Genomic DNA, 22759 nt, shown 5'->3' on the forward strand with positions numbered 1-22759 from the left:
TATAAAGCCATCATTCTGCAGGTTAGAAACCCATAACTGTATACAGCTCAACAATGTGTTGTGGAATATTACTTTAACTAGGCAAAGATATGTTACATTGGTTTATGCTGTGGAATATTACTTTAACTGTGTAAAGGTGTGTTACATTTGTTTATGCTACATTGTTTAATTATGTAAAGATGTGTTGCTGTTTTACTTTGCCTACCTAAGGCACTTGACTTGTCTAATAAAAAGAGGGATAGGCGAGGCTGGCAGGCCGAGAGAATAAGTAGGAGAAATCCAGGCTCTAGAGAGAAGAGAGAAAAAGAGGGAAATGCCCAGGGCTAGCCAGACAGCCAGACATGGAGTAGGATATACAGAATGAAAGGTCAAAAACAAAAACAAAAACAAATAAAAAAAGCCCTAAGGCAAAACATAGATGAGAAACAAGTTATTTAAGCTATAAGAACTAGTGGGACAAGCATAAGCTAAGGCCAAGTATTCATAACTAATAATGTCTCCCAGTCATGATTTGGGGGCTGGCATCAAAGAAAGCCTGCTACAACCTTGTTTCTTTTTTCAACCTTGTTTCTTTTTTTTTTTTTTTTTTTTTTTGTCTTTTGGGTTTTGTTTTTGTTTTTTGTTTTTGTTTGTTTGGTTTTTGTTTTTTTGAGACAGAGTCTCTACATAGCCCTGGCTGTCCTGGGACTATGCAGACAGACTGCCCTCAAACTTGGAGATTCACCTGCCCCTGCCTCTAGAGTGCTAGGATTAAAGGCCTGGGCCACTATACCTTGCTCAACATTATTTATTAATGGGACAAAGACTTTATCCCACAAGATTTCCTTTTATGTCATGGCAGCTCATGCCTGTAGTACCAGCACTCCTGAAATTGAGGCAGGATGATTGCTGGAAGCTGGAGGTCAGCCTGAGACATAAAGTTAGTGCTAGGCCAGCTTACCTCTCAGAAAACAAAAACAAAAACAACAAGGGCTGGAGAGAGTACTGACTTAGCAGTTAATACTGACTGCTTTTACAGAGGACCCAGATTCAATTCCAGCACCAACATAGCAGCTAACAACCATCTGTAACTCCAGTTTCAGGAAATCCAATACCCTCTTCTGGCCTTTGCAGGTACTGCATACATGCACAGACATACATACAGCCAAAATGCCCATACACATTTAAAAAAAAAAAGTAAGATAAAAATTAAAACCTCAAACAAATCAACACTTTTAGGCAATCTTACCTGCACCCACTGCTCCCATGTACTGCATCTACCCTGAACTTTCTCTTCTAAATAAAGCCCTTGAATTTTGTGGGGATTGGGGGATTCTTTTTGTACAACTAGTCCTCTAAAAATAACCATTGTTGGCCAGGCATTGTAGCACATGCCTCTGGAGGCAGAGGCAGGAGGATCTATGTAAGTTCCATGACATCCAGGACTACATAGAGACCCTGTGTCACCAAATAGTAACTAACAACAAAAACATTGTTCACAAAGGTGGAGCTAAGGTTGTAGCTCAGTGGTAGATGCTTGTTGGAGCCATGTGTTCAGCAGCCCCAAACTGCAAAATAATGAAAAAATAAATAAATAAATAAACACAACCCCAAAACATACACACACACCAAAAGACAAACAAAAAACAAACAAACAAACAAACCATAAAGTCATTGCAATCTTAACTTTTAGCATATCATGTCTTCATCTTGTTGATGGCCCTTCACATACTTAAATTCTTTAGTGCAGGAAAAACTCCCTCCACAGGTCTTTCCTCAGCACAGAACTCAGCATGATACATCCTGTGGCTGCCTATATGCTGACTACACTTTCACTTCCCCTGAATCCCAAGGATAGAAGAACTCAGTGTTCTCTACAGCAGCAATGAGAAGCAGAAAAACCAACTCACTTCTTGGTTTCTGATCAGCACTGTTTGAACAGGTGAAGTTACTAATTAACTATACACGCCATCTGCCTGTCACACACACACTCATTCTAACTACAGACACTAATAAGAGTAAGTAAGTGGAATCTTTCTAACCCTGCCTGCTTTAAAACCCTACTTGGCTTTAAAAAACAAAAAAACTGACCAGAAGGCTCCACCCTTCACAGAGACAACAAGCAGATTGTGGATCCTCTGCAACTTCAGACAGCTTCATGGGTTCACAGGACTGCAAGCCAAAAGGCGGCCATTTGGCAGGAACAGCTCAGTAGGTGCAGAGAGACAGACTTCACATGACATGTACAGATGATTAACTCAGCCTCCAAAAGACAGCCACGAAAAATGGGAAGACTTGGCTGAGCTATGACTCTCTTCCTATTTAGAAGGCAATCATTTCCCTCAATTCTGATGGCTAACATTCCTTTAAAAGTTCTGAAAAGAAAAACTGGCCCAATGGTCAACTCTGTGAGGACGAATTAACTGTCTCTTGATTTGTCAAAACAAGAGGTAGTTCATCAGTTAAGGGCACCAACTGCTCTTCCAAAGGACCTGTAAGTTTGAATCCCAGAACCCACATGGTGGTTCTCAGACATCTGTAAACCCAATTCCAGGGGATCAGACAACTTTTGGCCTCCTCGAGGAACCAGGAACAGAAATACTGCACAGACATACAAGTAAAATACCCATACACATAAAAATCAAGATTTTAAATTAATGGAACAGAAAATCCACCATTAACAACTCCCCATAGGAACAATAAAAGAAATCCAGTTCAAAGACAACAATCAGCACAAAGTATTAACCAACAGTAAATAATTCATTCATCTACAATGTAGATTATGAAGTAATCGTACTTGTGAAATTTTGTTGTTGTTGCTGTTGAATAGTGCACGCACCCATGTGGGTGTGTGAGTAGGTGTGTAAGCCAGAGGCTGACACTAGGTGTCTTCCACTATTGCTCTCCAACTTCTATTTTGAAACAGTCGATCACTAATCCTGTAGCTCACCTTTTCAGCTACACTGTCTGGCCAACAAGTCCCTGGGATCCACCTATCTTTGCCTCCCCAGTCTCATACCTACCACCTGTGCTGGAGTCACAGCAGTGTGCTACCATATCCAGCTTTTTGTAGGTACTGAGGATCCAAACTCAGGTCCTCAAGCTTGTAGCAAGCACTTTACAGACTGAGCCACACCTCTCTGAGACTGTTTTCCAAATGCAGCAGGAAAAGACCAGCAAAGGCAGAGAAGTAAATACTTAGGAGTTTCAGGAACATAATTTAAATCTAACACTTGCTTCTTCAAAGGGTAATCCATTACTCCATTACTACGGCCCCAACAAACCCAGGGCTCTGGGGGTCAAAAACAGGTCTTCTACCACTGTAGATCTATAAATACTACACAGCATTTGTCCAGATACCTTAACAGGGAAATATTGAGCTGCTTCACTCTTTGAGGGCACCTTGGGAAAAGCTTCCTCTCAGTATCTAGATGACTGATTCTGCTGGCCGCACTGATCAAAGTAACTTCAATGGAGTTCTTTGAAGGACAGAAAATTGCCTGGCTTACCAACATAGCACAAAGCAGAAGGAAACTGCTCCAAAGACAGAGGAAAAAAGGCATGTGGGAGGGGAGGGGAGGGAAGGGGAGGAGAAAGGGTGAGTCATGTGTAGGTGGAATTCATGTGATAAAGTAGTATATTGTGAATGAGGAACAGACAATATAATTTAAGCACTAACAACAGGCATCTGGAGAAAGATCCCAGCAAAAAACAAAACAAAACAAAAACCCCACCAGACACACATGGGCCAAGGGCTAGATGAACAGCTATTTTTGTCCTGTATAGAAAGGGGCTAAGTATGACATAAAACCCAGAGAAGAAAACAAAGTGGCAGATCTGACACAGAAAAGTTTGCTTCTACAAAAACACACCACCCGGCCAAATTTCACCAAGAAAACAAGTCAAGAAAAAGAATCAAAACTCTGTTATCTGAGCCATTTCTATAGAGAGGGAGGGAAGGAGGGGCTCACTGGAGCTTTGGCACATTAAGAGCAAATTCACCGAACACAAATAACTAATGAATGTATTTTTAAAACTAATAGCTATTTTCCAACTGCTGTGATAAAATGTCAAGGCCAAGGCAACTAATTACAAGGAAGGGTTTGTTTGGGCTTACAGTTCGAGAGAGATCAAAGCCCACCACTATCAAGGCAGGGAAGCTTGGTGTTAGGCGGGCATGGCAACTGGAGCAGCAAACTGAGGGCTCACAAGCAGGAAAACAGAGAAAAGAAACTCAAAATGGAAGAAGTCTTTAGCTTTCAAAGCCAGATCCTAGTGACCTAGCAAGGCCACACCTCTAAGTCTCCCCAACTTGAGACCACCCATTCAAATGCCCGAGACTATGGGGGACATCTCATTCAAACTACTACAGTTAATGAATCAAAACTCAAAGCTTAAAGTACTTAACATTTTTCCCATTTGTTAAGTGGATAAAATTAAGAACATTGACAGTTGACACCTACGAACACAATTCTCAAACTATAACTGTTAAGTACAAACCTTCCTGAGGCCCCCTTGGCAATGAAAACAAAATTTTAAGTGTATTTTGAGTGTATTAACCACTGTATCTTGGGTAAGTAGCATAAGATAAACACTGAATTCTTTTAATTTATTTATGTGGATGGGTGTTTTGTCTACATGGATGTCTGTGTACCACATGCATGCCTGGTGCCTGTAGAGGCTAAAAGAGGGCATCAGATTGCTGGAACTGGAGTTACAGGCCATGGTGAGTGGCCATATGGGTGCTGGGAATTAAACCCGGCACCTCTGGAAGTTCATCCAGTAGCCTTAAGCCCTGTACCATCTCTTCTAACCCCCTGAATTCTTTCCTTGCAGGGATAGAACTAAAATGTTCTTCAGAGGATGGCCAGTGCAGTTATCACAGTTATTAAAAACAGCATGTAATAGATGAGGGATGTGGGTCAGTAATACACTACCTACCTAGCAAGCATGAGGTACTGGGCTTGCTCACCAGCACAGCAAAAACAAAAGCCTGCATATATTACAAGAAAGAGTTTCTACTACACACGGCAGAATTTTTACAAAGCTATAGAATGTGTGCTGTGTGACTCCACTTTAAAAGAGTTTTGAGTAACCACCACATTGCCCAAATGAACTTCTATACTAGCAAGTCGGAGTGGTGTGGACCTGTAACTCTAGCACACTTCATGAGCAGAGTTGGGATTACAATTTACGGCCAGCCTAGGCTGCACAGTGAGAGTCTATCTCTAAAAAAGACTTCTATACTGCTTTTGTAATTTTTAACCAATCTGAAGGACAAATCTCAGGTCATGAGGTAATGCTTCCCTCTCACAAAGAAAAAAAGTAAGGCCAAGCTTCATGCCAGCGGCTTGAAAACGGCTAAAGGAAGCCAGCAGGGCTGCATACACTCCGCAATCCCAGTAGGGGTTCAAGGCCAACCTGGGCTGCAAGAGAACCTACCTCAAACAATCAAAGAGATCAATAAGGTTCTATGACTAAGAGCCAGAGTATTGAAAAGTAGCATTTTAAGAACAGGTAATCTTTTTGTTGTTGTTTTGGTTTTGAGACAGGGTTTCTTTGTGTAACCCTGGCTATCCTGAAACTTGATTTTTAGACCATGCTGGCCTCGAACTCAGAGAGATCTACTTGCCTCTGCTTCCCAAGTGCTCAGGATTAAAGGTGTGCCCCAACACGCCCAGTCAAAAACAGGTAATCTTTTTTTTTCAATAGTTTTTAAAGATTTATTTATTTTTATGGATGTAGTGCTCCATCTGCATGCCAGAAGAGGGCATCAGATCCCATTATAGATGGTTGTGAGCCCCATGTGGTTGGTGGGAATTGAACTCAGGATCTCTGGAAGAACTGCCAATGCTCTTAACCTCTGAGCCATCTCTCCAGCCAGGTACTCTTTTATTACACCTTGAAGTCCTGCTTAAGGAAACACCTGAAATCCTACATTCCACACAATACAAGGAACTTACACCTATTCTTTTCAACCACTAATCACAGCAGATATACATGTAGATTATTTGTCAAAGCCAGTTGGGGATGGCCAGATATGATAGACCATGCCTTAATCCCAGCACTCAGAGGATAGATACATAAAAGCATCCCAAGCATACAAAAGCGCAGCTAGAGGCAGGCCTGGTGGAACACACCTGTCATCCCAGCACACTCAGTGGCTATAAAGGGAAGGTACCACTGGGACTGCATTGCCAGCCAGGGGGACAAAGCCAGGAAGGCCAACACTACCAACAGCAGGTGAAGGGCTTCAACCACAGGCAATGGAAAAGGAGGTCCTACAGCCAGGGAAGGAAGACCTAATGAATACTTGAAGACTGTGTGTGACGCTTTGCCTCATGAAAATGGGATGGCATCCATCAGTAAAAGGATACTTAGAAGGTCTAGGATTTCAATGCTGAAAATATGGGAAGCAAAGGTGGAAGATCTGAATGGATGTTTCTTTCATCCTCACTGTGTGCAGAGGACAACTCCAGGTACCTGACTGAAAGTATTACACTTAACTCTAGAATAAATCTATTTTGGAGGGTAAGTCTTGAACCAAGGTGGCAGGCCACTTCATAAACAGAGCTAAACTCCCAAACCAGGGCTGGTAGCACCTACAATGCCAGCACCGAGGGGCTGCCAAGCCTGGGACACACAGGGAGACCCGGGTTCAAACAACGCACACATATATACTGCAAAACCAAGCTCCTTTCAGCTTTTAAGTTAACCACCTGCCCGGAACAGAAATCTCTAAAAAGTCTTGTTTCTCTCAGTCACTTCAACTGACACTAGTGCTTCCAGCCCTGAGCTACTGGATACACAGTAGGATCACACTTCAGGACGCCGTCTATGTTGTGACTTATTCTAGCCAATGAGCCAGTAGCAGAAGTGATGAGTCATTTTGGGGCTGGAACCCTTCCCTCTAGGTCCAAGTGACTTACTTTAGCACTTTGTTTTTCCTTTGCCCTATCATGGATGCTCCTTCAGGAGTAAGAAGGATGCAGGGCTGGAGTTTAGTTCAGTGTGGACCACTTGCTGACTATGCACAAGGCCCTGGGTTCTACCTAAAGAACAGAAGGGAAAGGGAAGCATGGAAACAGATGGGCCTATTATCTCAAGTGTGAGGCCAGTCTGGGCTAACATGGCAAAGCTCCTCTCAAAACAAAGCAAGCCAAAGTCAAGAACCTTGTGCTATTGCATACATTCAGAAGTTGTTACAAAGCACAGCCTCACCTGTTATGTCTGATAATGCTTCCAAGGTCTCTACATGAGAATTTACACATCATCATAGAACGGCAAGTGTAACTGACTTGTTTTGTCCTGTTTTTTGAGACAAGGTTTCTCCTGGCTGTCCTGGAACTCTGTAGCCCAGGCTGGCCTCGAACTCACAGAGATCCACCTGCTTCTGCCTCCTGAGTGCTGGGACTAAAAGTGTGCACCACCACACCCAGCTTGTGTAGCTCACTTTTAAAACACAAAGCATGAGATTAAGGAAGGGAGATCTTCACTGAAGGTGCCATTCTCACGTTAGGGTCACAGAGCCTTCTGTAAGCTTAGACACTAGGTGCTAGTCCCAGGCCCTCTACATAGTGGCTTCACAATACTGAAGATCTCCTTGGAAAAAGAAAGTGACAGGTCAAGAAGTTTAATTTGAATTAATGTACAGACTGTTCACACTCTGTTCCAGGTATCATATTCCCACAGGGGAGAGAAAACAAAGGCAACTTTGAAAAAGCAAGTTCCTTGGAAAACAATTCTTGCTAAAAGGGCTTTGCCGCTACAGCTCTCAGGTTTTTTGTTTGTTTGTGGCCTTTTTGTGTGTGTGTGTGTGTGTGTGTGTGTGTGTGTGTGTGTGTGTGTGTGTGTTGGTGGTGGTGGTGGTGGTGGTGGTGTGAGCAAGGATAAGGAGGAGCTTGCAGCTTGCATTTGCTGGTCTCTACCATGCAGCTCTATCTCCAAAGCTGTCCTAAGCTAAATTTTTAAACCTATTTAAAATTTAAACTCTTTAAATAAGAAACAAGGGTGATAGTGCTTTTTTTTTCTTTTTTGTTAGGCAGGCAGGCTGAAAAGCAGATAGCTAGTAACACAGGCAGTTATGTAAGAACTATTTTCAACATCTCCAGAAGTTTTGATTCCAACTCCAGATATTAAGATATCATAGACACTTCAATCAGTGACAGCCTGGCCATAAGCTCCTAAGAGGAACCTACACAGTGGCTGGTTGAAGAGGAAAATTAAATCAAGTCTCTTCTTCCACCCCTTTTCTTCCCATTTTTAACTTACTGTTAAGGCAATTCTGGAGTGGGATTATAGCTCAGTGGTAGAGTGCTTGCCTAGCTCCTGCGAGGCCCCAGGTTCAACTGTAATAGTAAATTATAATAACAAAGTCATTCCCCTCTCAGAACTAGGGCATATCCAGCTGCTTTTTGTTTTTTGTTTTTTATTTTTATTTTTTTATCTTTCTACTTTTTTATTTTCTCCCTTCCCCCCAACCCCCAAGATGGGGTTTCTCTGTGTAACAGTCCTGGCTGTCCTGGAACTTGCTTTGTAGACCAGGCTGGCCTCGACTACCTAGATGCACCTGCCTCTGCCTCCGAGTGCTGGGATTAAAAGCATGCAGCCTAACAGCCTGGCTATCCAGATTCTTCAATACAGTCTGTCATGAGGATTAAAGAGAATGTCTCCCTGGCACAGCACTAACAACAGTGGCACCTCTCAGTCGAAATACCAGCCTCCCACTAAGTTACACTTCCACACCAAAGTCATCCAAAAATTCACTAAGGCCCTCTCTCCCTACTTTAGTCATCAAAGAACTTGAACATTTTCTTTAAGCTATTTTCAGGACTCTCACTTTTACATTCCCCACAGCTGCTGGCAGCCTTTTCTTATAGTAGACAATAAAAATCTGAAAATTAACTACTGGTCCAGAAACTACTCACATACCACCAAAAGCCAAGAGACCATGGAAGGCCATGGAAGGCTTCTCTTCACTCACCACACTCAAGTCATTCTGTTTTTCTAACCTCAGAACATTCATCATTTCATTACTTGTTTTCCTTTCTGAGGTGCTAAGGGACCTGATGCACACCACACCAACTCTACTTAATTTTAAATATTTTAATCACACAATGGGATAATATAGTGCAATGAAAATGGAATTCAAACCACACATTACACGAAGTTTCAGAAAAGTCAAGGAAACAGATATAGCGGAATGACTGCACAGTGGATAATTCCATTTACATAAGGGAATCCAAACCAAGCAAAATTAGTCACTGTGTTAGAAATCAGCTGCAGCTGGCTTCATGTTCTGAGCGTGGGAGTGGGATAGGACTGGGGCTGGAGATGTTCAATAAATAGCTTTACAAAGATGAGAAAAAAAGAAAGAAAAGAAAATTCTTATTTGAGTTAGCAATAAGGAAATAATGGTTTGAAAGAGGTGCAAGGAGTCTTTTAAGTTTGTGAAAATTCTTTAAACTGCTCATCTAAGTTTATTTCCATATAGATGTGTGCCCATTTAAAAAGTGGGCCATACATGGTATCACACGGCTTTAATCCCAGCACTCAGGAGGCAGAGGCAGGCGGATCTCTGACCTTGAGTGAGTTCCAGGACAGCCAGGGATACAAAGAGAAACCCTGTCTGGAAAAAAATAAATAAAATTAAAGTATATACTTGCAGGAAGAAACTAGTATGTAGAAAATGGCAAACTCTTCTTCTTTCTAGCTCCTACCTTTTTTTTTTTTTTTTTTTTCTTTTGGTTTTTTCGAGACAGGGTTTCTCTGTGTAGCTTTGCGCCTTTCCTGGAGCTCACTTGGTAGCCCAGGCTGGCCTCGAACTCACAGAGAACTCACAGAGATCCGCCTGGCTCTGCCTCCCGAGTGCTGGGATTAAAGGCGTGCGCCACCACGCCCGGCACTAGCTCCTACCTTTAAAAAAAAAAATCTGATTAGTTTAATAATCAGGAAAAAAGATGTGATTTTAAGTAAGTTAGTAGAAGAAAGACACATCTGCATAAGGGATCAACTACTGAGGCCTTCAAGAAACACACGTGGGATGGAGAAGGCAGGATGGCACTCTACTCTAGCTGCCACCCAACCAGTCAGGACCATCTCAACAAGAAACACCAGCTGTGAGCATAAATTTACATTTCCTTGACCCCAATAGTAACACACAAATACTAAAATGCATTTATAGGAAATGCTGGGTAGGAGGGTTTCTACAACAATGTTCTTCCTGCAGTCACTGACAAAGTAACACAGGCCAAAGCCTTTTTCTCCAAGACAGGGTCTTTGTAACTCTGGTTGTCCTGAAACTATGTAGACCAGGCTGGCCTCACTTACCAGAGATCCACCTACTGTGATTAAAAGTGTGTGCCAACCCACCTGGACTGCTTTTAAAAAATGGGGAGGTGGGCAGGGTTTCATTATGTAGTCCTGGCTGGCCTGTAACTCACTATGTAGACCAGGCTGGCCTCGAACTCAAAGCTTCATCTGTCTCTGCCTCTCAAAAGTTGTATATCACTACACCCCAGAAACAGTTCTACTAGGAACTGCAAAGATGACCTAGGGCTTCAAGGTCCCCAGATCTGGTAAGTGCATGGAGAATTGTTGGCAGACTGACCAATCATTTATCTAAGAGATACAGTGATGAATGCCTATAATCCCAGCACTTAGGAGGTAAACGAAGGATCAGTTTAGTAATCTTTGGCAATTTAAGGATTCAAGGCCAGCCTGGACTACAGAAGACCCTATTTCAAAAGAAGGTGGCTTTTGTGTGAGCATGAGTACCAGTCCACTATTTTTCATAAAGTCCAGGCTGAGATTTTTAAAGATGAATTCATAGTAGCTTTCTCACTGTGTGCTCAACTCAAACTAAAGTTTACTAAACTGAAGTCAACCTTTTAAAAATCACAATGATACAGACTAGAACAAATGGTATTAACCATTTTAATTTCTATTAACATGTATTTTTACATCATTTTCATACATGTATATATAGCGCACTTAGCTCGTATGCAGTTAACTGTTACAGGGTTCCTGAAGTCAAGTGAGTTAACTTCCTGAAGAAGTTATCTTCACTTAATGCTAGGGAGCATCAAGAACCTTCACTCTGCCTGGCAGCATCATAAGCAAAGCTGACTGAGAAGCAGGCCAGGCTGTGTAATCCCTACAGACCGCTCAGGTGCTCAGGTCCTCAGGCTGCCTCAGATCTGCTCTGTGCCAACACAGGCAATCCTAGGAGACCAGGAAATGGACAACAGGAATCAAACAGATCTCCAAAGCGGTAATGACATCATCAAAACAGAGTTCTGGCTGGACTCCCACCCTGTGCATTAATTACTGCATCTTCAAGCAGATGAACAAGGCCAATACTGCATATCACGTCACCACTAAAGCCAAATCCCAAGCTTTCTTCCTTCCCTAAAGGGACATTTTGCAAGTAGCTATTCTTAAATTTGGTTTTGGACTCAGTGTGCAGTACTAAAACTGAAACTGGACAGGGACAGTCCTGAAGCCCGTTTTGATTTTACCCATGTCAGTTTTACCTTTGGTTTACAAATCACAGCTCACAACCACTATTTAAAGTCTGGCTTTGTTTCTGTTTTTTATTTAAACTTCAAACCATAAATACAAATGATCTCCAGTCTTTAATGTCGTCTAATAGGTGAAAGATGTGAGGACAAATAACTCAAGAAAACTGCAAAATGTCTCTGCAACTGCAAGCAGTGCAGCACCCAGACCACGGAGCAAGAGCATAGGCTGGCACAGGTAGGGGTCGGGTAACACAATGAAAACACAATAGCAACCCCAGTGGAGCAGAAAGCAGGAGCCAGAAAGGGGAGCTTCAGAATCCTTCCAAAGAGGACCCAGCTCCACCATGAGATGCTGTTAAACCCAGATTAGGAGGCCACCTCCTCGTTATTTCCCCAGGGACTGTCATCATCCATCTGGGCCATATCTGCTGACTTGACCCAGCAAAGATGAATGCCAAAGACGACTAGTGGTTCTTAGGGTCTGAGTTTGCACCATATTTTCATAGAAAGGTTAATGACAAATGTACGGTAAAAGTATTATTAGATCTCTTTGAAGATGGAGTAAGAGCAAATCCAATGACCAAACATCCTTGCCTCACTAGGTGGTGGAGCCAGAAACTGATTCACAGCCCCTATCTACAAGGACTCTTCTTTTACAGGATTAGGACCTCTGATTATGAGGCACAATTGGCACCAAAAACAGAAAACCAGAAAAGTCACCCATGTGGTTGCCAACAATTACCTGGAAGATTACACTAATAAAACTATTTTTAGAGTGACTTCTTAGTTCTACCCTCCACCTTCAGAGTAAAACCTGGGCCCTTTAAAGAAGGGGACCAGAAAGCCATGGGAAAAGGGGCACAGGTTTTTTGTTTTTGTTTTTTTAATCTAGAATGCATCACAAAGTATGGCAGGAGCTACATTAAGCTTTCTTGTCAGCTGAAAGGGAAAATCCAGCATATTCAATGTGCCTTTGCTCACACATTACAGTACCTCGCCCGACCCTGTGCCTCCTCTTTGGGCATCGCGGGCAAGTGGATTCCATTTCCCCTGAAGGAAGGACAAAAATATCACAACAAAAAGGGAATCAACTTTAGTGTTGATGGTTACGCTTCAAAAGAGGTGGTCAATCATAAACTGTAACATGATCCTTTCAGGAGCAAACCATACAAATGTGTTACCAAAGCTCACAAAGATAGGGGCTGAGGATGGCTCGGCCTCTGTACTAGCATGAGGACTTGAGTTCAGATCCCCAGGACTCACATTTCAATCAAGAAAAAGAATAGGTTAGGTGCAGAGGCATCTGTAACACCAGTGTGGGTGTGGGTGGGTGGGTGTGTAGGGGGGCACCTTGGAGCTCACCAGCTAGCCTGCTTGGCAGTGGCTAAGCTCTAGGTTCAGTAACAAGACCCTGAATCACATAAAAAGTTGAACAATTGCCGGGCAGTGGTGGTGCATGCCTTTAATCCCAGCACTCGGGAGGCAGAGGCAGGTGGATCTCTGTGAGTTCGAGGCCAGCCTGGACTATAGAGCAAGATCCAGGAAAGGTGCAAAGCAACACAGAGAAACCCTGTCTCGAAAAACAAAAAAAAAAAAAACAAAAAAAAAGTTGAACAATTAAGTAAGACACCCAATACCAACCTCCACACATGGATATGTGTATACACTACACACAAAAAGTTGGCAAAATATTTCAAGTTGTTAGCTAGAACACTACACTTTTGGATGTCTGATTCACCTAAGGAGATTTAAAAACAAAACAAACAAAAAAAAAAAACCTACTTTTTGCAAAAGCCCCACACTCTTTCTATAGCCCAGCCATTCCAAAACCGAGTTCCTGGTGTGAGGCTCACCATTTTACAATTCCTTGAGGACAGGATTCATGCCTGTCTCCCTGAGTCAGGACCCAGTAATGCCTGACACATATATAATGGAAGAAAAACATGTCCTAAATGGAGGCACCAGTCACTGATCTCCTCTGAACTCACATATTACATAAAGCCCTCAAGTGTATCAGGCTGGGTAGCAAAATTCAACGCCAGACACTCTAGGATACCAAACTTCAGCTTGGTCAGCTTCAGAAGTAGCTGTAACTCACTTTCCAACTCTTACACTCAAGTCTGAACCAATCCTCCCAAGTGCCAAGAAAAACATACTAACAGGAGATTTTATTAACCCAATCATGCGGGTAATCAGCTGGTGAAGTCACAAGGAAAAGACAAGAGTCTGTTCTTTGGGAAGTCAAAGACACAGTATTTTCAACAGTGAAGAATCAACAAGCTAGGCCCCCATCAACTCCTGTAGAGAGGAAGGTGCACACGGCAGGCATGCCAGACCTGACTCAAAGAAAAGATCTGGATACGAAAAACTATTCAACTCCAACACATACCTTGCCAGAATTCAAAATCTTCTGATTCGGTGACACTACACTCCGTAACAGCCTTGTAAGTTACAACTGCAAACGCAACATAGCTTTAAGGTAGGACCAAGAGGCTCTCAAATGACAACACTAGACAGGAGGTGGAGGGGGTTGCTGATGGACAGATAACAGGTGGCAAGCTTTGGAGCAGCTAAAGCAGAAGAGGCCAGAGGCCAGGAGATTGCTAAGTAGCCTGAGTGCCTACACTTCAATCTCTCTCTCTGTAACTTATCAGCGGTGTGACCTTGGACGGGCGACTTAACCTCTCTGTTCTTTGATTTCTCTGTAAGTGGACACTGCCTCGGTGCTTCGGAAGGCTGCTGGGAGAAGAGGGCAACCTGTGCGGTCTTGCCACGCAGCCCGGCAAACGAGAAATCTGAAATCTTCACAACGTTTACTCTCAACAGCCGCACGATTACCAGCCAGGAGGGCACCAAGCCTTCTGAAAGGCACTCAGGAGGTCCTCCCCCCCCCCCCCGGAAGTTCGGAAATAGGATTTACCGTGCAGGACCCTGGAAGCTCCTGTCTTCCAGAGCCTGCGGTGGGCCGGGGCATGTGACGCGCCTGGCAGCGCTGCCTGAGGCCGGCCCGCAGCTCTTCCCACCCAGCAGGGCCGCCGCCGGGAACGCTTCTGGCCCAAGAACCCCCGTACCCGCCGCCCGTCAGTTCACCCCGCGCCCTCCGACCTCCGCCCGCCGGGCGCCGCCCCGCCCGGCCCGGCCCGGCTCTCGCCGAGGACGCCAGGCCCGGAGGCCGGGGCCGCGGCGGGGGAAGGGCGGCCCGAGTCCGCCGCTCACCGCGGGGTACGCTGAGAAGGAGACACAACGCAGGCCGCGACAGAGAGGTCCGACTCCGGCTCCAGCAGGCTCCTAGGAGCTGCCCAGCCCCAAACACCGTAGCCAACGCCGCCGCCTCGGGCTTTATGGCCAAAGCTCCGGCCTTGCTCCCACTTCCGCCACCGCCGCCGCCCCGAGCGGAAGTGCCTGTCACGAGACACAACGACGCTAGGGGTTGGGGGGAGGAGCCCCGCCTCCACTCTGCGTCACGTTCCGGTCGCGTCAGGCCCTGACCGGCCGTCTTGGGGGGTAAATATGGCGGTCTCCAGATGGGGGCTGCCATCTTTGAGAGTCGTACAGAAGCTGGAGCACGCCATATTGGGCCGAGAACTGATAATGCTGTAGGCCTTCCCCCCCCCCATCACACCCCTCCCCGCCCCGTTCCCATAAAGAACGCTGAAAGAGAGAAAAATCACTTGGCCTTTCCGGAAGACGCTGGTCAGTAGTCAGCCATGTGGCAGGCAGGGTGTGATCCAGGGTCTTGTGATCCCACCAGTTATAACCTCTAAGGTGATTGGAAATAATCAGTTACAATGTCCTCTGTGATGGAGACCCAGAGGTGAACTAGACGCTACTAAATACCTGGGCAGGATAGATGATCCAGGAAAACGGAGACAGAGCTAAGGGATTGCTGAATTGAAAAGAGAGACACAAAAGGGTGATTGGGGCAGCGCAGGTGTGGAACTCAGACCTGGGAGGTAGAGGCAAGAGAACGGAGAGGCTGGGTCTACAATTCAGTCAATTAAAAAGGTCCATAAAGGCAGACCAGACTGCTCGCTAGTACTAAATCTGTTCCCAAGAGTAGAGGACCAGCCCTAATACTCTTTTTCTTTCTTTTTGTTTTGCTTTCTTTTTTCGAGACAGGGTTTCTCTGTGTAGCTTTGGTGCCTGTCCTGGATCTTGCTCTGTAGACCAGGCCGGCCTCGAACTTACAGAGATCCGCCTGGCTCTGCCTCCTCAGTGCTGGGATTAAAGGCGTGCACCGACGCCTTCACCTCCGCCCAGCCTCTTTCTTCCTTCTTTGTCCATCAGAGGCTCTAGGGAGAGAAAAGTCTTTCTCCCTGTGTGTGCCTTTGTCTCTGTCTCTGTCTCTCTCTCTCTCTCTCTCTCACTGGAACTCACCTTAAAGTCCTGAACTCCAATTAGCCTCAAGCCTTCAGAATTCTAGGGTTACCTGTCGGGAAAAACCAAAAGGGAAAAAAAAAAAAAAAAAAAAAAAAAAAAAAAAAAAAAAAAAAACCCAGAAAAACAAGAACTCTAGAGTTATAGCCTCTACCACTATTTTTTCTAGTAACTTATATAATAATTCTATTTCTAAGGGACCACCAACTCATTCTCCAGGACCGGTATCAATGAATCTCTTTGTGCTAAGCTAACCTCTCAACGGCATCTCCGGGCTGAGGAGAGAGCCTCCAATACATGAATTCTAGGAGGATTCACTCAGGCCATACCCAAGCCACATCAGCTGCCTGGTTAGGTACCAGTAGACAATACAGGAAGGGAAGAGTTGTAGAAATAGTCCTAAAACAAATCAAGATGGGAGCATACCTCACAGTTGTTAGGGAATGAGTATCACAGCAACTTTCAAAGTTCTCTAAGCTGGGCTGTGGTTGCACAGACCTTTAATTCCAGCACTCGGGAGACAGAGGAAGGGGGATCTCTGAGTTCCAGGCCAGCCTGGTCTAGAAGAAAGAAGGAAGAGAGAGAAGGAGGAGGAGGAAGAGAAGGAAGAAGAGGAGGAGGAGGAGGAGGAAAAGAAGAAAAAGAAGATACAGTGGCTCCTGTCTGTAATCTAGCACTTGGGAGGATGAAGCAGGAATATTACCTTAAGTTCAAGGCCAGCCTGGGCTACAAAGTGAGAGACTATCAAAAAATAAAAATAGACGGGCGGTGGTGGCACACACCTTTAATTCCAGCACTGGGGAGGCAGAGGCAGGTGGATCTCTGTGAGTTAGAGGCCAGCCTGGGCTACCGAGTTCCAGGAAAAGCACAAAGCTACACAGAGAAATCCGGTCTCAGAAAAAATAAAATAAAAAAATAAATAAAAATAAAAAGCTGGGCATCATGGCACATTTCTGTAACTCGAACCCTAATTGGTTTCCACCGAATCCTCAGCCTAAAAGGGAGCCGAGCTCCTATCTCCTCCCGCCTTATGTTCCTCCCTCCGCCCAGCCATATCACTTCCTGTCTCTACCTCCCAAGTACTGGGATTAAAGGTGTGATCCACCACTGCCTGGCTCTGTTTCTCTCTTAGAGTGGATCAGTCTTGTGTAGCCCAGGGTAGACATGAATTCAGAGAAATCTGTCTGCCTCTGCCTTTCAGAGACTGGTCCTTTAGCTTCTTTTTCCCATGAGTTGTGGGCTTTCCATGGACCCCCTACTCAGGCTGCAGAAATGTGATCAACAGCAGCTGTCCTTAACCAGACTGTGCATCACCTGTGTTCTCCACTGAGACATGCTGTGCAGTGACAGCTAGTCTGACAGTTCACCGTCATCGTCAGCAAATTTGGTGAGACAACTTGGAATTCCTAAAGGGGGGAGTTAGGTGAGAGACAGAGAGAGAGAGAGAGAGAGAGAGAGAGAGAGAGAGAGAGAGAGAGAGAGAACTTCCCACATTAAACTATGGAAATACTATTACAATGGAGGGAGTTAGGTCTCTGTATGATTCCACAATGGATGGTTTAAAAATGCAGCAAAGGAGGGGATAATTAACTTAGCTGGAATTTACATAATGTCAATTATAAACACTATTGGTTTGATAATTCTTGTTTTATACCTAAAAATGTTGGTTGATATGAGTGCCAAGATACAGGTCTTAGAAAAGGTTACTAAAGAAAATGAGGCAATTTTAACTAATAAGTTACAAGCCTTAGAAAAACTTAATAAAACAGATAATAGGGATATATAGACAAAGACAGAGGAATTTAAAGGAGAACCAACCTCACCATTACATTGTAAAATTAGAGAGGAACAGCTCAAGGTTATAAAAAAAAAAAAAAAAAAAAAAAAAACCAACCTTAATTTATCCAGTCACCCTACAGGAACAACTGCCAAATGACCCCAAGGCTATGTAAGAGCTGACTGGATTTCTTTGGAAATGTTAGATTTGAGGAGATTCAAGGAAGTGAGAGTCTCAGAATGAACACATTCAACTTTTTTGAAGCAGATGTTAAAATCATGGTCAACTAGTAACAGAATTGTCTCACAAGATAGGAAAGACTTGGCTATAACATTATTGAAAACTGGTCCTCAATTACAATGGAGGACCTGGTAGAAAGATGAGGCTAAGACCATTGAACAATGAAGTAGGGCTAGAAGTATGGAATTTTCCTAGAACAACTTCTTGGAGAGGGCAATTATGATAATGTACAAAGACAGTTTATATGTGACGACCATACCTTGGCTCTATGCCATGTAGCAGCTTTGAATGCTTGGGACACAGTTGAAGAAGTTGGAAAGAGAACTAGGTCATTTACTAAAGTTATAGAGGAAGTTACATAAGTTATATAAATCTTCACAGATTTTTTTTTTTACTAAGATTGACTTCAGCTATGAATAGAATGATACCAAATTCAGAAGCTAGACAAATAATAATTGAATCTTTGGCTTTTGAAAATGCTAATTCACGGGTGGTGGCTCACACCTTTAATCCCAGCACTCGGGAGGCAGAGACAAGCAGATCTCTGTGAGTTCGAGGCCAGCCTGGGCTACCGAGTGAGTCCCAGGAAAGGCACAAAGCTACACAGAGAAACCCTGTCTCGAAAAACCAAAAAAAAAAAAAAAATGCTAATTCACAATGCAAAAGGGTAATTAGACCTTTAAAGGCAAATCAGCACTCATAGAGGAATGGATCCAAGATATAGTCAATATTCACTCTTATAACCATGATGCTTGGATAGGAGAGGTAATTTTCAGAGGCTTAAAGAAAAATGAAAATGTCAGATGTTTTAATTGTGGTAAACAAGATCACCTAAAAAGCAATTTTAGGGGGCTGGAGAGATGGCTTAGCGGTTAAGAGCACTGACTACTCTTCCAGAGGACCCAGGTTCAATCCCCAGCATCCACATGGCAGCTCATAACTGTCTGTAACTCCAGTTCCAGGGGACCCTCACACAGACATACACACAGGCAAAACGCCAATGCACATTAAAAAAAAAAAAAGAATACATGAATTACTTAAAAAAAAAAAAAAGCAACTGTAGGCAGGGCATTCCTAATTTTTTTTTTCTAGAACTAATCCAAACAGAAGGGCTCTGCCTTCTGAAATATGGAGAAGATGCAGCAAAGGCTAACATTGGACCAGTGAATATAGATCAACAAGGGACAGACAAAGTAATCCTTTGCCATTTGCAAATGCCTTAGGAGGACTTTGAAGGCTCCCATGTCAAATTTGGTTGAATCATTTCCTGTCACAATGGGGGAAATTCCTCCCCAGAGCAATTAAAGGATCTAATGCCTATGGAAAGATTGATACTGTTCTGGATGATTGAACAGCTTTAGAAGATAAAACAAAAAATGCAGGAGAAATCATAAAGCAAATATTTTGGCAAACTTCTCTGAATGATCAAAGACCAAAGGTAAAAATATGAATAGATGACATTGTCATTGGAGGTCTTCTAGTCACAGGGGCACATGTAACAATTATTGCAACAGAATCTTGGCATCCAAATTGGCCTCTTCAGGGAATAAATGTTCAGCTTTTAGGGATTGGAACTTTATCTCAGATAAAATAAAGCATGAGATGGAGCAAGTGTACAGGACCAGAAGGACAGAGAGGAAAATTAAAGCCATATGTGGCTAACATAGCAATGAATTTATGGGGACATAATTTGTTACAGCAATGAAATACCCAGATTACCATTCTTCCAGTCTCAGAAACAAACCATAAACTAACATATGTTTCTGGGAAAAATTTTAAAAAGTTTTATAAAGAACAGTCACTGATCATTGAAGTTGTACATAAACACAGTACAACAGCTGCTGATCTTTCAAGGATACCAACAGCCCTACCTTTAAAATGATTAACTGACTAACTTGTCTGGGTGGAACAATGGCCTGTGACATCAGAAAAATTTAAGGCCTTCGAACAGCTGGTACAGGAGCAGCTAAATACTCAACATATTAAGCATTCAACCTGTCTTTGGAATTCTCCTGTATTTGTCATTAAAATTAAATCTAGAAAATGGAGAATGGTAACAGATCAATGAGCTATTAATTAGCCAATGGGCTCTTTACAGCCTAGAATTCCCATGCTTTCTCTATTACCCAAAGGATGGTCTATTATAGTGATTGATTTAAAAGGCTGTTTCTTTACTATACCTTTGCAAGGACAGGATAGAGAAAAATTTGCCTTCATGGTGTCTACTTATAATAATTCACAGCCCATTAAAAGATATAAGTGGAAAGTTCTCCCACAGGTGATGTTAAACAGCCCTACCGTGTGCTTTTGTATGACAGCCATTAGAAATGATTCATGTACAATTTCCTCAATATATAATTTACCATTATATGGAAAATATATTACTAGCTGATTTAAATGTAGATACTTCAGAGATAATGTTTGAAGAAGTAAAGAAAATTTTGTCTTGTTGGAGATTATAAATTGCTCCTGAAAAAATACAAAGAGGAGATTGTACTAGTTACCTAGGATATATAATAGGTTTACAAAAATTTCAACCCCAAAAGGTATAAATCAGAAGAGATCAATTGCTGACTCTTAATGACTTTCAAAAGTTGCTGGAAGGCATTAACTGGCTAAGGCCCACTATTGCATTAACAACTCAAGGACTGAGTAACTTGTTTCAAATTTACAAGGTGACAGGACTTAAATAGTTCAAGAAAATTATCAGCTGAAGCTGAGAGAGAATTGGCTCTGGTAAAAAAGAAATTATAGGATGAACATGTGGATTGTTTGGCTCCAGAGCTTGATTGCATTCTGGTTATTTTACATTCTACACATTCCCCTACAGGAATTTCAATGCAGAGAGAAGATAACTGAAGCGTTAGTCTTACCAATAAAAACCAGAAGTCAAATATTCAGGTAAAAGCTAAAAGATCAGAGAAGCAGAGCAGCAGCCACTAGAGACTTCTTACCATTATGATTCTGTTCAAAAGTCAGAATTATAAGCTATTCTCATGCTATTATTAGATACATATTCAGGATTTCAGTGGGCAACTGCCTTGATTTCTGAAAAGGCTGATTCTGTAATCACACATTTGTTAGAAGTTATGGCTATCATGGGGATACCTGTACAAATTAAGACTGAAAATAATCCAGCATATATCTCTAGTAAAATGAAACAATTTTGAGTATTACAACATAAAGCATTTTACAGGTATATCACACCATACAGGGCAAGCAGTTATAGAGATCTAATTGAACTCTAGAGGATATGCTACATAAACAGAAAGGGGTAATAAAGACCTCCAGAGATAGATTGCACAATGCTTTATTAACTTTAAATTTTCTAAATGCTAATGAGAAAGGAATGGCAGCTGTGGAGAAACATTGGATAAACAGTAAATCAGACAGTTTACTTCAAAGATGTGTTGACCTAAGAATGGAAACCAGGATATGTGTTAAGTTAGGGAAGAGGTTTTGCTTTAATTTCACAGGAGAAGAAAAGCTATGGATACCATCAAAATTGATAAAGATTAGATTTGAACAAGAGAGACCTCTTGATTAGACGAGGTGATAGTTCATCAACCAGAGTGACCATTCAATCTAAACTAACTTATATGACTAACAAATGCTTTCCATTTGATCAGATATAACTTGCCAAAAGGGAAATTCCCTGGGGCTCGGGATTTTGCTCAGTGGTAGAGTGTTTGCCTAGCAAGTGCAAAGCCCTGGGTTTGGTCCTCAGCTCTGAAAAAAAAAGAGGGGGGAACTCCCCAAAGTTAGGGTTGGGGCAGGGTTTTGTTTTTGTCTTTCCAGGAGAATGAAGGCATCCAACTAAGGTTCTGAAAAGAAAAAGGGGGAGATATAGAAATGAAAGGATAAAAGGGTAGATTATTGAATCCACTTTTAAACCAAGAAAGCAACTACTAGTCTTAAATATTTTATATTGGTATGGATTTTTGTATATTGACACAAATGAGGTTATTTTTATTATACTGTATATATGTTTCTACTCTTGTTTAAGATATTTTTGTATATTGATACAAATTTAAGGTTATTTTTGTTAGAGCATACTGTATATACGTTTCTACTCTTGTTCAAGGTATTGTACCTATATAGCTCATTTAACAATGTAATGTAAATTTCTAGTCCTTGAGAGTTATTATTACAAACTATTTAGGATAATAAAGAAATGCAGGTTAGGAGTTAGTCACCTATTACAATCGAACTTGTAGTCATGTTAGGTATGTTTTCAAGGCCAAACAGATATATTTTAGATAGACAGGTGGTCTTCAAACATTTCAGAGATCTACAGAACATGGCATTTAAGATTTTTGTTTATTTGTTTTGTTTATGACAATTAGACATGTCTGCTCCTGGCAGCATCATTCTACTTCAGAGAAGATGATGGGCATCAAAGAAACTCCATATGGAGTTTACTTTCTTTGTCACAAAAGTTAGCCAGTGGGCAAGAAATTGCCCTTCACTTGACTGCTGACAATATGCTGTCCAAATTGGACAAGCAGGACACAAGAGAAAGGACTGCTGAACTTTGCCAAGACAAGGTAGGATAGCCCTTCAGAAAATCCTGCTTCATAGATAAGTCTGTCAGATATTCTAGGCCTGTAAGCTGAAAATTGATGCCCCAATATTACAGAGAAAACTTGGATGACTGTCCAGGCAGCCAGCTGTTTCTGTAATTTGTCACATTTTTTAGAAGTCATTTGCTTCCTGCTTACTCAGGTAACATTATATTCTGTGGTGTTACTTTTTGGGCTCTAACAAAATATTAGCTAGCCACTAGAGGCCAGGCAGTGGTGGCACACACCTTTAATCCCAGCTCTTGGGATCTCATGCCTGTGATCCCAGTACTTGGGAACCA

At 42.6% G+C, this 22759-nt stretch overlaps 1 protein-coding gene across 1 annotated transcript in view; it reads right to left on the minus strand.

Moving 5' to 3' along the window:
• Positions 1-14910, minus strand: part of Rab7a (RAB7A, member RAS oncogene family) — a 59766-nt gene extending 44856 nt beyond the window's left edge. Inside the window, exon 1 of the mRNA XM_028854140.2 lies at positions 14718-14910. The gene's annotated coding sequence lies outside the window, so the exon portion shown is untranslated. The remainder of the gene's footprint in view (positions 1-14717) is intronic.
• Positions 14911-22759: the final 7849 nt, after the last annotated feature.

Source organism: Peromyscus leucopus, chromosome 3, assembly GCF_004664715.2.
Source record: "Peromyscus leucopus breed LL Stock chromosome 3, UCI_PerLeu_2.1, whole genome shotgun sequence".
NCBI lineage: Eukaryota > Metazoa > Chordata > Mammalia > Rodentia > Cricetidae > Peromyscus > Peromyscus leucopus.